Source organism: Bactrocera neohumeralis, chromosome 5 (assembly GCF_024586455.1).
Source record: "Bactrocera neohumeralis isolate Rockhampton chromosome 5, APGP_CSIRO_Bneo_wtdbg2-racon-allhic-juicebox.fasta_v2, whole genome shotgun sequence".
In the NCBI taxonomy this organism is placed as follows: domain Eukaryota; kingdom Metazoa; phylum Arthropoda; class Insecta; order Diptera; family Tephritidae; genus Bactrocera; species Bactrocera neohumeralis.
Genome location: NC_065922.1, coordinates 25,799,580 through 25,817,535, shown reverse-complemented (window position 1 = coordinate 25,817,535; position 17,956 = coordinate 25,799,580).

Below are 17,956 nucleotides of genomic sequence, written 5' to 3'. Positions count from 1 at the left end.
CCATCGCCGCTCTGCGCCGCTACTCTCCACCTATGCAACCTTGCAGCTGCAAGTTTGCCTTTCATTTGTTGCCGACATTTTGTTCAACTTTTTTGTATTTGTTTTTCTTTTTTCGTTTATCTTTGTCCGGGTCCATGTGTGCGTTTCCGCCACAAGGTCGTTTTATTTCCGCTTGGTTGCTGAGTTTTTGCGGCGTATGCTTCGGGCGTACAGTTAGTTAGTGTCTGTTTTTAATTTTCCTAGCTCAACAGGAGCAAAAATAGCGCACTCATACACACGAACACATACTCCTTTGCACATGCAACGGTACTTGGTACGCGAGGAAGCAATGAATGTGAAATATGTGCCTCTGTAGGCATGCAGCAACTGTTGCCAATCTAAATATGTTTTGTGCGAAGCCATTTTAGGGGCGATTTTTTTCTATTTTACTTTCGCTTTCGTTCTGTTTTTATTTTTAGAGCGTTTGCAGCAAATAGAAAATTCCTTGTGATGCAAATAAATTTTATGTATATACATATGTGTAGGGTGTATGATATTTTATTATATAGCATTTAAAGTAAATAATTCAGTGTAATATTAAGGAAAGATTGTAGATAAACTGTAGATGTCGCTGTTGCCAAAATACGCCTCATAATCGCTGCGGCTTCTAAATTAATTCAAGATTGAATTATACTCTTCTAAAGCCCCCAAAGGCGATTTAATGACTGATACATACTAACATTATGAAGGGAACAGTGAAAATACAACGCCAGGAGCAGGCGAACCCGTTTCCACAATCAATGACGATGGAGCAGATGTTCCGTTACCCGAACATAACGAAGTTCGAATAGCAATTACCCGTCTGAAGAACAACAAAACGACTGAGGTCGATGGATTGCCGGCCGAGGTATTCAAATACGAAGCGAAGAAATGATAAAGAGCATGCAAAAGCTTCATTGTAGAATATGGTCGAAAGCATGCCCAACGATTGGAATTTAAGTGTGCTTCCCAATTCACAAAAAGGGAGACCCCACCATCTGCACCAACTACTGCGGGGCAAGCCTCCTCAACATCGCATATAAAGTTCTATCGAGCACATTGTGTGAAAGATTAAAGCCCACCGCCAACAAACTGATTGGACCTTATCAGTGTGACCTTAGGCCTGGAAAATCAACAACTGACCAGATATTCACCATGCGCCAAATCTTGGAAAAGACCCGTGATAAGAGAATCGACACACACCACCTTTTCGTCGATTTTAAAGCTACTTTTCACAGCACGAAAAAGAACCGCCTTCATGCCGCCATGTCTGAATTTTGTATCACCGCACAACTAATACGGTTGTGTAAACTGACGTTGATCAATACCGAAAGCTCCGTCAGGAACAGGAAAGACTCTTCCGATCCGTTCGATACCAAACGAGTTTCCAGGCAAGGCGACTCCCTATCGTGCGTTCTTCAGTCTACCCCTGGAGAAAATAATTCAAGCTGCAGATCTGTATAGAGAAGGCACAATATTTTACAAGAGTGTACAACAATCGATATCATCGATATCATTAGCCATAACAACCACGCCATTAGTTGAAGATATGAATGCGGAGCTATTGAGTTTATGACTATATTCATGCGGTTTGTCTAGAGGTGCTTTAAAATTGATTATTAGTCAATTGTTTTTATATTCTGAACATGCATCTTTAATTTAATGCGTAAAGAACATTTTTTTCACTATAATATGTTGAACTTTGTGCTTAAAAAGTGTTTTGGCGAAAAGTTCTTCTTCTTTATTTTAATATAGAGAAAACCTCAGCAAAAGTTTTTTGGTGGAAATTTATGGTGAACATCTTTACCAGAGGGTACAGTCGTTAAAAGCGCAGATTTTGGTTTGAACGAAGAACGTCCATGTCGGGCAAAAAAGTATAAAGATGGGAAGCTGTAGGAATTATCCCAAGAAGATTACTGCCAAACACAAAAGAACTCGCAGAACCTTTATGAAGCCAAAAGACGTCAAAAGACAAGACAATTTTTCATTTCAGAAATGCTCTTAGAACCACAAAGTAATCCAATGTATTTGGTGCAATCAGAAGGGCGTGCTGTACTATAAGTTTCTAAAGTTCGGTGAAATCTTTAATGAGGAACTCTACCTCTAACTCATCAAATTGAAGTTATCGATGACCGAAAAATGCACGGAATATGCTACTAAACACGAAGCAATAATTTTCCAACACGAAAACGTTCGGCCTCATGGCAAGACCTGGTAAAATTTATTTAAAAAACAGCGGCTTGGAAATTTTCCTTCACTCGCCATATAGTCCAGATCTTACCCCTTCGGATCACCATTTGTTCCAGTGAATGCAGAACGTGAATATGGTTCACATCATAATAGGGTATCCAAAATTGGTATATTTCATTCTTAGCCACCAAGCCGGCGTAGTTCTTTTGAGATGGAAACCACAAATTACTAAAAAGATGGAAAAATGCTATATCTTCACATTGATTATATGAAGAAACCCACACGAATAAGCTTCGGATGGGATGGCCTTTGGTGGCTCCAGCGTTAATTGGTTTTAACGTCATTTCAGGAATTTAGGGTCTTTACCTCTTTGCTACCTCTAATCGCCATTGCTTTTGCAAAAGATTCAGCTCTTTAACAGAGATGAAAGGGCGACACGGATAAAACGAGTTCTCGATGACTTCACTAAAATACTTTTGTTCGTGAGAAACACTTCTGCAACATTTTCAACGATTAAACGATAGAAAAAAATCACGTTTTGGAGTCAAATTTGTCCGGACGGTATGCCTTTCTCATACGAAAATTGAGAATTGAACTGAATTTTCCTTTACATTTCGATGAGAATCCATTTACATTTTGGACTTATATTCAATAACTTAAACTTCAGCACTTTCCTACAGCCTGGTACGTTACCAAAAAAGAAGTTCGTAGAAGAGTCGCTTTCTCAAAGGTATTCGAAAGAATTTTTTTTGGAAAATTTATTCAATATAATCCGGACAAAATAGCCTGAATAATGCCATAGAGTGTTTAATAAAATAAGGTCAGCTTTAGAGCAAAACGAATATTGTTTTAATGTGCAACAAGTCGATAAAGTCTGGCAGACTGCTTTACAAATTAAAGAAAAATACCTGCTTCCTTTTTCTTTCTTATTAAATCTTATTTAAAAGATAGACAATTTTATGTTAGGGTTGTAAATGAGTACTCAAGTATGTATATAATAAAATCAGGCGTACCACAGGGAGGTGTTTTAGGGCCAATTCTTTATTCGATATTCATAGCGGATATCCCAAAAAACAACGATGTTACGATAGCAAATTCGGAAAAGTCCTAACTTCAAATAAATGCATTCAGTATCTTCTGACATAATACAAAATTACTTATTCCAACTAGAAGACTGGCTCAAGATGTGGAACATTAAAGTCAATTCAGATAAATCTGTCCGTGTTACTTTCGCCCTAAGAAGAGGTGATTGTCCTTCAATCAAAATTTTTAAAACAGCCATACCTGTTAGTGATCATGTGAAATACCTGGGGTTACACATAGAAAAAATCATAAAAGCGAAAAAAGAACAAATTAATATTAAATTGAGAAGTCTTTATTGGCTTCTGGGTAAAAAATCTGTTCTTTCTCTTGAAAATAAACTGCTAATTCATAAAACCATCATCAAACCTATTTGGACTTATGCGATACAAATATGGGGCACGGCAAGCAATTCAAATATTAAAATAATACAGCGCGTTCAATCAAAAACTCTCAGGTCAATTACAAAAGCTCCATTGTATGTTTCAATTCATACTATTCACAGAGATTTAAAAATATGCAAAGTGAAAGATGAAATAAAAAAGTTTAGTGAAAGATACAAAATCAGGTTAGAGATCCATCCCAATCCTTTAGCAGTGGCATTACTACAGGCACCCACTACAACAAGGTTAAAAAGAAAAGACATATTAACTTGTAAACCAGCACGCATGCACGTAATGTAAATACATAACTTTAGCACAAACTAGTGTATGATTATGTTATTTTAGCATAAAGAAAATAGCAAATAATTATGTAAATTAGTATGTATGTAGTTTGAATTTTTATTTTTATTATACTGTCACTAAACAGAGGGTCACTTAATGAAGTAACACTCACAATTTGTTTGTACCTTAACAGCACATTTACTTATTGTCTATTAACATTAAGACAGATTGTAAATTTAACTTGAATAAAAAAAAAGTGCTTCGGAAATGATATCTAATGTTGCGGAATAACGTAAAGAGGCCTAAAGTTGTTTAATCGCACGTCTGCTGGATCTCAAAACCGATCAAACGCTCTACGGTTAATCATTTCATATTATTGAACAACATCACTACGCCGGACGGATCTTAATAAAACTTAATAAATTTTAGATCAAAATTATTTCTAAATTAAGTAAGCCATTAATCAGAAACATCGCTACTTTGGTCAATAATTGACATAGAGAAGTTCCACAAAACATTCACAGGAAAAATCGTAGCGGAGTTCATGTCGTTCTCTTGTGGTTATAGTGCGTTTTGTGGTATTAATCAAAATATTTCTCGGTATTTTCAATGCAATCACACATTTTTGCTAATTTTCCGTAACAATTAGTTTGGACTCACGCTTCTCGGAATTAGTTTCATTTTATTTACGCACCCGTATTTCCATTTTTTGGCGATTTTACTTTATGATCCTCCAATTAAGGCAGATGCCTTCGCAAAAATTTAATTTATCCCATAATAATTTCTCAAATAGAAATTTACTTTTAATAGAAGTTATTGTTTGTGTATGCCAAGGCAGAGATTCACAAGAAATATGATAATTTACTGATACAAACCGCAAAGACCAACAGAGAAAATAATAAAACCAACCAAAGACGAAACTAAACCAAACAAACAAAAATAGCACAAAGACACAGCAGCAAATGAATTTTGTTTTTGTAAAATGAGATTTTACGATGCAAAAACGAAAACTGAAATGGAGCCTGGACGGAAATGAGAGGAAGGACACAGCCGCTTGGCAGACTGGCCAGAGGCAGCTGGTTGTTTTTGAAAATTTGCTGATGGCCAAGCGTGTCTGTGTGTTTATATATAGGCATTGCGCGTGTGTATGTGTGCGTGTACAGGCATACAACTTGTATATTTATGTGTTTTGCTTTACTCGCTATGTATTTATGAATGTAATAAAATGCTGTGCGGAGCTCCTTGCCCTCTACTCCCGGAGTGTCATCAGCAATTCTGTAAATTTGGAATGCCGAGAAAAAACAAAAAACAAAAAAAGACATGGATGCTGAGTGTTGCACGCTATGTGGGCATGAAATACTTATTAAGGGGTATTTCGTAGTGTGGAGGTAAGGAGATGGCCCTAATGCGCTATACCAATGGTTTTCGGGTTACAATCCACAATTACCATGACAAATGGAAATATTTCATTCAGCTGCAAACGCAATCCGTGAAGCATACTTGTGGGCGTGCAAAAGACAAATAATCAGTATTGGACGAAGTTTCTTGTATACAAGGTATATGGATTCGTAATGATGCTAGGACTGTACCTGTTTTAAGTGTACCTTGCGTTAAACCGCTAAGTAAGCAAGGTGATAGTCTCAAACTAAATTGAACACTTTTCTGTAAATATAAAAAAAATACCAAAAAACATTTTTGATACGTGAATTATAATTTTTTTTTCAGTGAGTTCAGGTTGGAATGCTCAGACTGGGAATAGGATTTTCGAATTTCTTGATAAATTGCCTCATTAAATTGATGCTGTGTCAGCTAAGAACTTATTTCCACCAAATATTTAAATTATTACATAAGATTATTCGTTTTGACTTATCTTATTCATGAATGTATTGGCCCTATTTGGTTTAAAATGAACTTGAAATGGAGTTCTTATTCATCCATTCATTGCACGGCACTCGGACTGGCTTATGGAACAACTTGGCGCATATTATGTCCAGATCTTAAATTAAAAGCGTACCAAATACAGCTTGAGCAAGAACTGAAGCCGCCCGAAATTCCCAAACGACATCGCTTCACTCTTCGGGCTCTTGGAAAGTTCCGCGATGAGGCCCATTTCTAGCTCAATGGGTATGTAAACAAGCATAATTGCCGCATTTGGGACGAAGAGTAACTTGAAGAGATTCAAAAGCTGCCATTTCATCCAGAAAACAAATGTTTTTTTTCCTGTGGGGATATGTAAAGTCGAAAGTCTATGCGGAGAATTCCATTTCCATTCAGCCCCGGAGCAAAATTTTCAAGCGTGTCATTCGCCAGTTACCAGTCGAAATGCTCGCAACTAGTCATCGAAAATTGGACTCAACGGATGGATCATCTAAGACCTAGCCGCGGCCAACATTTGAAAGAGATAATCATATAATAATAAATACCAAAAAATGTTCTTTCGAATGATAAAAAACATTCCCCATTAAATTTGAAATTTCTATGTATTTTCTTTAAAAAGGTAAGAAATCTCGAAATGGATCACCATTTAAATTTTACACAGGTCTTTGAAATACAATTCTTAAAAACTTTGACAAAGGATTTTTTTCGATTACAACCATTTGAAAAAAAATTCGCGAAGTTTTCTTTTTTTTTTTTGTAAAAATGTGTGCCAAAAATTCAATTTTCAGATTTTTTTCCTTCGTCCAAGTTCTAAGTTAAGGTTTTAACTAAAACACGTATTTTTTACTTTATATGATCCAGTAAGGAGTTGTCCTGCCAACGCGGGCGCATCTATTCTCCGAGGGGTCACCGGAAATGGCATCGCAATGGGCGAATTTAAAATATTTTTTTCCAAAAATTTCAGAATTTCTTAGTTAATAGTGTATGTTTGTAATAATAAAAAATTCTAATAAAATATCTCATTTTTTATATGAGAAAAAATTGTTGAAAAAAGACTGTGTTTTACCCGAAGAAACACTGCATAACCCTTTATATTTATTTGTGGATAATTTTAAGTTTAATTTCAAACTTTTATTGATTTATATAGAATCCTTTGACTTACCTTAAACCGCAAAATATATCTATATATGTATGTATGTACTTGTAAGCTATTGCTGCTAATCCGTTGCTACACTAAAACGCACTTGAAATGAATTGGAATTAAACTATGAATTATTAATTTAAAAACCGCACTTATTATCTTTTTTTCTTTTTTATTATAATTTTTTTTATTATGAATATTTTTTTCAGATTTGAATAAATTGCTTTTTTTTATTAATTTCGATTTCTTTATATTTAATGATATTGGTTTTATAATATGCACAGATTTTTGTGGTAAACCTTTTTTATGAGATTTTTTTATGTTTTCAGTTTTTTGCTATTAATTTGGTTAACAGTGATGCCATATGGATGTTTTAAACTTTAATTCTTTATTGCGTTATTTTTTTGTTTGGCCTTTGCATTTGCTACTCGTTGCAATTTTTTTCAATTTTTAATCATTCTCTAGTGAATTTCACGTGCCACACAATTATTTATTTATAATTTTTTTTACGGTCTGGCATTCACTCTTTCCGTTTTGTTTTTTTTTTTTGGTTTTATGTTTCGTTATTTGCTCTGAGCGGGCGGGCTTTTTATTGATATGCCTTGTTGCAGTTAATGATATATGCTACATTAATTATAATTAAGCAGAATTGTTTTTTTTTATTGTTATTATTTTATTTATGCTTTTCTCATTTATTTTATATTTATAGCGATTTTTATTTCGCTTTTTTTTAATTGTTTTTAATAAAAATACTGAATTTCCGCCTTAACGCCTGTGATTCTTCACGTTTTAGCCAGTTTATTGCACTTGTTTGTCACATTTTATTTCACTTGGAGCGACGCAAATATTTTTCGCTTCAATTCAGTAAAATTTCTACGAGCAATTAACGCGCCGAGCAAGGACATAGTCGAGCTGCAAGTAAACGAGAAACGGAAAAACTAATTAAAACTCTTAATAAAAGCTGCAAAGTATCATTGAATATTATAAGAGTACTCCTAAAAGCAATAAATGTCATTACTGCGTGCGTATTGGTTGCCTTATATTACGATTTATAAATCACGCTTTTATATACACGCTTTTGTATAATATAGACTTTTTTCACAGTAATAATATTTTTTGTAGTTCTCCACTTTCACTAACGCTCCTTCCTCTCACACTACTTTTTGTATTTTAATACCTTATATTTCTAATTTCCTCTAGCCCTCTTATACACAATCAGTGCCCAACCCACGGCAATAAATGCATTTGTGCACAAAAATAGCGGGGAAGAAAAAAATTCGCAAGCACTTGGCTTTGCCGTCAGATAATAAAATTCTCTGAAAATTGCAAAAGTTCGCAAATGAATGCGTCGCCCCGCCCACTTGACCGGGAAGCACTACAGTTACCGCAATTTGCAGATACTTCACACTTCCGCTTTTCAAGTTCTTCTTATTCTTACTTGTTATTACAACAAAAAAAGCAAGTGGAGCATATGCTCAACCCACACTCACACACATCACCTACACACTAATGTATTACATATACTTACACAGATATATTTTTATGTTTTGCACTCACACATCTGCACACAAAACAACCAAAAAGTTCGGGTTTCCTGCATTTGGAAATTGCTGTGTTTAACCTCGATTTTATTTGTGTTTTATTGATCGTTAGCTAACAGTACTTTTAAATTTTAAGGAAAGAAATATTCTACAATAAATGCAACTACGAACTCTTCATTGAACAGCTTATTACAGTAGCTTTATCTGCCTCTTTGAGAATTTCAAATTATTCAATACTTTATACATGTTTCAGGTACCTGACGATTCGCTTTTTTTTTTTGCCTTTCTTACATTGCTAAGAACAATCAATTATTTATAACAGAATTGGGGAAGGTTGATACTTTGAAGCCAACTAGCCAAGCCAAGTAGAAATATGATATCATAGTCTCTTTAGGATTCAGTAGCTAGGAGTTCTGGGCATCACAAGCATCTCCATTTATCCAAGTGGTAGTTTTCCTGGGATCCTTTATTTACCTGACCTAATTTAGCCCTATGATATTTTTTATTACACTGTTATAGTATATATTACTAGTGGATCCGGCCACTCCTTGCTGTGGTATACATTTTATACTATTATTCATATAATAAGCTATTCAATATATAAACTATTAAATATAAGTTTTATTTACGAATAAAGGTGAAAAGGATGTTGTCGGTATAAGAATCCAAAGAATTGTACTTGATGTTTAATTTTGAATATGTTCATAGAAATAAATTTCATTGGAAAAAATAACGAATTTAAGGCTGCTTTCTCAATGTCTCACCAGCCTTTCTGTCCTGTTAAAAGAGTTCTCCGCTTAATAGAGCGTCCATTTAATAGAGCTTTCACTGTATTTTTTATTTATGAATTGCTTTTACTATCCTATCTTCTAAGTTAGTTCAAACCGGACACAGTGTACTAAATTTTACTAAAATCGGTTCAGTAGTTTAGGAGTCCATCGCGGACAAACAACGTGACACGTACTTTTTATATATAAAGACTTATGTCAACAATAAGCAAAAAAAAATATTTTCACCTAATATAAGAATGTATATTGGCAATAAAAAAAATAAATTAAAGTTCGGAGATCCACAAATTTCATATAAGGGTATTGGTGCGATATGTGTCTATTTGATACCTTGGCAATATTCAAGAAAATTACCTACTTTAATAAGTAATTATGTTCTCTACTTAATATGAAGTCAGACTCGTTTATGGCACTATTCAATAACCACGAAAAGTTTCAACTAAACAGCTTCAGCTTCCATATTAGAATGCGGAAACTTCGTTGCTAGTAGGGAGAGAGAGAGAGAGAGGAAATAAATTGTGACAAATAATAAATAAATAATAAAATAATAAAACCCAAAATACTTAATTATTCATCAATATTAATTTAGTCGCTTTCCAAGTAATCCCGACCAAAAAATACAGTTATGCAAACGATTTTTTTGTCCTCGAAACACTTTTCATAAACACTTTTTGAGATGGGCTTCAGCTCCTTCAGCGAATGCGAAAACGGCATCCACGGAGCGGTTGTTTGAGTTTGGGGAACAAGAAAAAATCACACTGAACCAAATCAGGTAAATACGGTGGTTGATCGCATTGATTGCGTTTTTGGCTTTAAATTTTAAATTTTAGAGCTTTTCAGGCTGCGAGACCCTTGTGGTATTGTAGCATGGTTCATGTCACCCCTGATAGGAGTTCGGACTGAACACTGACTGGAGACAAGCGGTGAGTATGCGAAACTTAACGCACACTGATTGCCAGAATTGTATGATGAAAAGGTCTTCTTTTGCCAGACTGAAGTTGATACATATCGATGGATAGTTTAGGAATGCTTTGGGGTTTATATTAGCCGCTTCAAATATTCAACGTATTCAGCGACCGAAACCGAAGCAAACAAAGCAATAAAATTTTTGATATGATGATACATATTCTGACACAGATTTCTTTCAAACAAATGATCATTTTGTATTATTTTGGCCAACTTGAGATTGATAATGAGCTGTCTCTGCTGCTTTCATTTAATTGCTTTTTTTCAAACAGAATAATTTTCAAGTAAATCCATTCGATAAGGCCTACATTTTTGGGTTTACGGGTTTCAAAAAATAGATTTTTTTATTAAATTCTACAACACTTCCACAATATTGTCCTAAATTTTCAAGTTGATCCGAGTAATAGTTTCGGAGATACAGTCTTGAAAACTTGTGCGCTCGAGGCTAGCTAGGTTAAGTCCGCCGTCTTTAAACGTATTTTTCTCGAAACTGTGTCTTAGAAGTCGGTTGGCAAAATTTCTCGAGAACTACTCAAGCGATATTCATGAAATTTTACACAGGTCTTTGAAATACAATTCTTAAAGACTTGGACGAAGGATTTTTTTCGATTACAATATTCGAAAAAAAAAAATCGCGAAATTTTCATTTTTTTGTAAAAATGTTTGCCAAAAATCCAATTTTCAGCTTTTTTCCTTCGTTCAAGTTCTAAGTTAAGGTTTTAACTAAAACACGTATTTTTTCAATTTAGAAGATCCTGTAAGGAGCTTTCCTGCCAAGACGGGCGCATCTTTTTCCGAGGGCTCAGCGGAAATGGCGTCGCAATGGCCGAGTTTAAATTTTTTTCCCAAAAATTTCACATTTTTTTTGTTAATAGTGTATGCTTGTAACAATAAAAAATTCTAACAAAATATCTGTGAAAAGATTTATTTTTTATTAAACACCATTTTTTTTTTTTAATATTTATCCTTCCGTAAAACTTCGGTTTATAGTATGTCATTACATTTATTTTTATCACATTGCGAAACTTTTTTATTGCCTATTTTTCATATTTTTTATATTTACGCATGAAATTGTATCCTTGTTTAATACACAATAAGGAAAAATACCATATACACACACACACTTGGCCGCAGGACATCCTAAAATTTCAAGGACACTTGCAAAGACAGAGCAAATTGCCCTGTTAGCTTGAAAATATCATACACATGCACATAAACACAGTCACAACCATTAGTATAAAGCCATTTTGTTTTTTGGTTTTTTTTTTATTTTTTTTTATGGAGTTGAAAGTCTCAATATTCTTTTGGTAGGCGCACACGAAGCTAAGAAATATTTTAGAACACAGAAATTAATTAATGCTTTACTTTCTATTTCTATTTGAACGGCAAAGCACTCGTTTTTGGCGATTTGCTTAATTACCTCGAGCAATGAAATATGCCAAAAGCGAAGCACACAACGTAATCGTAGTAAATCAGCAAATTCACCGATGGGAAGCGTAAATGTAGAGGTCAATGGAGAAGATGGTGGAGCTGCTGTGGGGTATGAAGATTTTCATTTTACGTCACTTGCTTTGATTGCGAAGTATTTTGTTGCAATTTTTATTTTTTTTTGTTGGTTTTTAATTATAATTTTATTTTATTATAATTTGCGGTTTCGGTTTCGGTTATTTTATTTAAGTTAAAAAAATTATTACTTTTCACCTATTGCCACACACATTTCGATTTTCAAGCACTACCACGGCCAAGCAACTGAGCTGTGGTCAAGAAGAAGTGGGTTGAGCGACTGGCTTTGCAATTGAAAGAGAGTAACAAGTAAATGGAAAATTTATTTTCACTTTTCATATTTTAATATTATGACAATATTTTTAGCACAATTTTCAGTGCTCACCACTTTAATTTGGACACGCACAACCGTTTAAATTTGGCAAGACTTCCACGTCAAAGGCTGAAGAACGCTACAGCCACTTGCTTTTGTATGTTTGAGGGGGTGTTAAGCTGAAGAACACACACGTATAACACGAAACACAACCTTTCCTAAGTGCCTAGTAGTGTCACACACACAACCGCATGCATTATCCCTCATAAAACTCATTGGACGAGGCAGCGCGCTGCGACGCACTGCGTCAGTGGTCCCGGCGACCATTAGCCGAACATTGGGCGATCTTACTAAGCACTGTTTGCTGCCAGCCAAAACGATCCACGGATTAGATGCTAAAAGGACAGCACACACACATTTTTTTTTTTCGTTTGAAACTCCTTTTACGCACTACCAAGCATACGTATACTAAATCCGCGTCTTAATCACCCCCGTCTAGGGCGACTAGTCCGCTTTTACGTGACGAGCGGGTATTCACCGTTAACCACCCACTTTGCACACACACACAGCCACTTGTACTTCGCTCGCAATGCTTCACTGCGTTTTGCTCCTTCGAAATCGGGTGTGGGTGCGGGTGTGTTGTGGCCCCCTTGCGCCTCGACTGGTGCCTTCACTTTTCACTGTTTCCCTTTATTTCACATTTCCGTCGCACCACATTGGTTCAAAGTGATGGCGACACCGACGATAGTGGGCGCAATACAACAACACTACAACGATACCGATACCGATAGTGACAACGACAACAACAACGACGACGACGGCGGCGGCGGCAGCAACAACAACGCATGAACGACAACAGCGACAACTTCGTTTGCGTACGCGGTTCTTAGCATCGCGGCGTATTCCCAGCGACTATCGGCCGCAAGCACACTGAGTTTTCTGGAGACCGACCAACCAACCACACCGAAACGGCAGCGAAACAACCACCGCACGAGCGACGACGAACGTAAAAAATCGACAAACCGAAACGAAGCGTTGTGCAAGATTCGAAAAAAGTCGATTCGGTTGCTGCTTAAATGCAGCAACAGTGGGAGTATTGCGCTCCGGCATGTGCCGCATAAAGAAAGCGCTGCGACTTAGCTGGTATATATTGTGCAGCTAATTGGGAGATACACTTACCTTGAGCTTTTTTGGCCGACACAGCTTCTGTTCGTTGCCAGATTGTTAGAGAACCGGAGCGAAACTCAAAAGCGAAACAGAGAAAAGTTGGAGAACCATCAATTTGTGCTACTTTTTGGCTATTTCTCTCTCTATAGAGAGAGAGGCTCTCTAAAAGTGGTGTTCGGGAGAGCCGCATAGCGTTTGGTGAGATTTTTGTTTATTTTCAGATTAGCTTTGACAATAATACGACCAAAGCGACACAGTGTTAACGAGGGCGGTGTGGCTAATTTTTGGGGGTCAAGTGATTAAGACGTCATCGTATAGCATGTGTAACACGTCACTAGTCGCAAAAACAACTTTCAGGTAGAGACAGTGGGGTAAAATTCGAAATATGGTGAAAATGAAAAATTTTATAAAGAACAAAGATTGGACAGAGCAAGACTTTGTACATAATTTTAAAATTATTAATTTTTCTTCAAAATCTATGTCGTCTCCGTCAATGTAATCCCTCATGGCCCCATAATTCCGACCTCTTTTTACGATTAGTTTTCATGCAAACGACGCATAACACTCAAATAGTATTCCTTCTTAACAGTTTCGCCTGTCGGAAGGAATTCGAAGTACACCACACCTCGATAATCGAAGAAAACTGTCAACATAACATTGATTTTGAACCTTTTTAATGTGTTTTTTTCTTCGGCTCAACTTTTCCACGATTTTCGGCCAAATGATCGTTTGTTTCAGGGTCGAAAACATTGATCCATGTCTCATCACCAGTAATAATACGTTTCATGACATCCTGGTAGTCGGAAAGCATTGTTTCACAGACGTTAACGCGACGCTGTTTTTCGAAAAAATGTAGTGATTTTTGAACCAATCGTGCTTTCACTTTTCTTAGGCCCAAATGATTTTTCAAAATGATTTTCACTGATACTTTCGTTAATCGAACGATGCCAGTAAGAAATTTGAAAGCGGCGGGGTCAATGGATTGCCAGCCGAGCTATTCAAATACGATGGCGAAGAACTGAAACTCCATCAGTCCGAATTCACAAAAAGGGAGTCCCAAAATCTGCATATTGTTACATCGAGTGTATTGTGTGAAAGATTAAAGACCGCCGTCAACAAACTGATTGGACCTTATCAGTGTGGCTTTAGGCCTGGAAAATCAACAACTGACCAGATATTCACCATGTGCCAAATCTTGGAAAAGACCCGTGAAAATAGAATCGACACGCTCCACCTCTTCGTCTCAAAGCTGCTTTCGACAGCACGAAAAGGAGCTGCCTTTATGACGCGATGTCCGAATTTGGTATCCCCGCAAAACTAATACGGCTGTGTAAACTGACGTTGAGCAACACCAAAAGCTCCGTCAGGATCGGGAAGGAGCTCTCCGAACCGATCGATACCAAGCAATTCGACTCCCGAGCGACTTCTTCAATCTTCTCTTGAAGAAAATAATTCGAGCTGCAGAACTAAATAAAGAAGGTATCATTGACCAACAACTGCTCCGTTTGTTCTGCTTTCTTCAGATTAGATAAGAAAGCGAAGCAAATGGGTCCGGTAGTGAACGAGGGCACTGGCTCCCACGTCACTGTTGACAGTCATAATTTCGAAGTCGTTGATAATTTCATTTATATTGGAAGCAGTATTAATAGCAACAACAATGTCAGCCTCGAAATCCAACGCAAAATAACTCTTGCCAACGGTACTACTTCAGACTGTGTAGGAAATTGAAAAGTGAGATTTTCATTCTACGAACAAAGACCAAACTCTATAAGTCACTCATTTCCTGCTATGTGATACAGAGATTATATTGATGATTCGACATTACGAGTTTTCGAGAGAAAAGTTCTGAGAAAGATTTATGGTCCAAATTTATTGTCCACGGCGAATACGGCATGTGATGATATACGACGACATTGACATAGTTCAGCAAATTAAAAGACAGCGGCTACGCTGGCTAGGTCATGTCGTCCGAATGGACAAAAATGGACTTCAGCTCTGAAAGTATTCGACGCAGTACCCGCCGGAGGAAGCAGAAGAAGAGGAAGACCTCCACTCCGTTGGAAGGACCAAGTGGAGAAGGATCTAGCTTCGCTTGGAATCTCCAATTGGCGCCACATTGCGAAAAGAAGAAACGACTAGCGCGCTGTTGTTAACTCGGCAATAACCGCGTAAGCGGTGTCTACGCCAGTAAAGAAGAAGAAGACTAAACTCATTGCGAACGAACTGGTTTTAAGACCATAAGTTCGCATAGGCTTAACCCAAAGCTTAATTACCGGAAAAGCTCTCAAAGCTTACAATACAAAGCTACAAAAGTTGGAGAGCATAAACAGAGACAACTTTTTAAGCTTTCAAACAACAGCAGAAAAGTTGATGAGAAATCAAGAGAACTTTATTAAGTGCAATTCAGAGAGAGAGAGAGAGCTATTGCGCTGAAGTATTCTCAACTCAGCCACACTCAATCATTCGCTTTTCAATCGGCTAATATAGAGCGGCGACTGCTTCCTGCAGCTGAGTGCGACTGTTGCTTTGCTGCTGCTGCAGCGTGCGGCTGGTCACATTCAAAGGATCTCAACGAGCAGCTCGTAAACTTCGTTGCAGGCAATATAGGGCAGTGATGGCATACGAATGGAGGATAAGCCGTGTGGTCTAGAGCGTACTTGAAATCCCATTTTTCTACATATTTGTTTTAAATTTGTGCTTCCTGCTGCATTTTCGCTGCTTTTCCACTTCTCTTTTCAACCGGATTTTACTACAAAAATGTTGGTTATAGTAGATTTTGCGAATTTTCACACACCAGTTTCGCATGGTGCAGCTGCCGTGTGTTGAGTTACGGTGCTCGCTGGCGCTGTGGTGGCACATTAATGGCTGGGAAGTGTATAGGCCAACTCGTATGTGCGGTCGTTTGGCCTGTTATTTCAATGTGATGCTTCACCGAAGGTTTCCTCAATGGATGAACGTACAGTCACACACGCACACACACAGAGCAAAAAATCGGAAACTACGAGCGAAAAGGGAAGTGAAAAGTAAAAGCTGCCAGCAGCCACAACCGACGAAAGTGTCGAGAAACTGAAATAAGCGAGAATATCTGCAATCAATGCGAGTGAGGGAGCACCAATACACATGTACATGTGTGTGTGTGTGTATGTTTGTGTGTATGTAAATGAATTGTATGCGAAAGCTGGCGTATTTCAACTTGATATGTGTTATATGTTATTTTCGTTGAAGTGTGTTTGCATAGAATTGAAATTCCGACTTAGCATTCTCTGCTATGTATGTATGTATATACATATGTCTAAAGTTGTATATATTGTATAGCTGCCATTTTTGGTAACATGTTTGTGCGTATTTTCGGCTGTCTAATGCATGAGTTTCAGCACGTTTGTTGCATGTTCAAAGGAAAGCAAACTTTCAACAGTTTGCGTTTAGTTTTGATTGGCATAATGAGCAGCGTTTTCTTTCCAAATACTTCTTCTAGTTTTATCATAGCGGAATGTAATTAATTGTTTTGATAGAAGATGAAATAAAAGGCCAAAAACTAAGATTAAATTGTGTTTAAGGTAAAAAAAGAACTTTTGTGTGAATTTATTTCTTATATACGGATTGAGTAATTTTATTTGGATCTTTTGTACATTATTATGCACACTTTTGACAATTTAGACTAATTATTACATGCAGAAATATTGATGCATAAGCCGGTAACAGAGCTTTCCCCAGAACGTCTTGAGAAAAAAATACTTTACGGTGTTCACCATAACTCGGCTTCCCCTGATCATTTTTGAAAATATTTTTTTCATTTAAAATTTGTTGTCATTTTCACCAAAACTGCAGTCTATTTCGATTGCATTGAAGAGCTGGAAGTTCACTATAATGGGTGGATCGGTCTCGATGGTTTTATTAAAAAACCACGGCGACGGAATCGGTGAAAATGTTGCCGAATTGAGTGGCATAAAAGAATCCGTGAAGGAAGTGAAGTCATGAAAACTTGCCTCATGGGAATCGTGCAACCACCTCTATTAATAACGATAACTTCGGAAAAAATGAAGCAAGATTACTTGAAAATCGTTATGTTGACATCACAGAGACAGCAGAGGACCTCAACATTTTTTACTGATCGATTCAAACCAGCTTGGTAAGTTTATTTTATACGAAGCGTGACAAGGCTACACTCGTACCAAAAGATTTGGATCTTGTGCAAACAAGACGTCAATCTGTGCGCTCAAAAATTAACTAAATTCCAAAAAACGCGTCATACGAGTAGTCAGTCAAAAATCAAAGTAATGCACATCGTTTTCTTTGATTACCCCGCAATTCCTATGCTTCTGCTAGGTGCTATTGAGGCGATGTGATCGCTATTTAGAAACATGGATCAAAGAGTCTTTATCCTGCACCTACAGACTGCTGTGCAGTCAATTAGCAGATGTGCTGAAGTTTCAGGCTACATGTCGCTGAACCGGCAATTCGCACAAGAAGCTAAGCCCGTGTTAAATATGTAAGTGCTTCTTGAGCTTATAATGACCAGTGTAGAAGGCGACAGCAACTTGGCATGGCTTGGAGTTGTTGTCAATACCCCTCCCTACCTACTCCTTCATCCTTGCGGAGCAGCTCCTTTACGGTATGGGGACAAACCGCAATGAAAGGTTCGTGTCCTACAATGTTCTTGGATGCTGCGGAGCGGGCAAGCTCCTCAGCCAGTTCATTATCGGCTA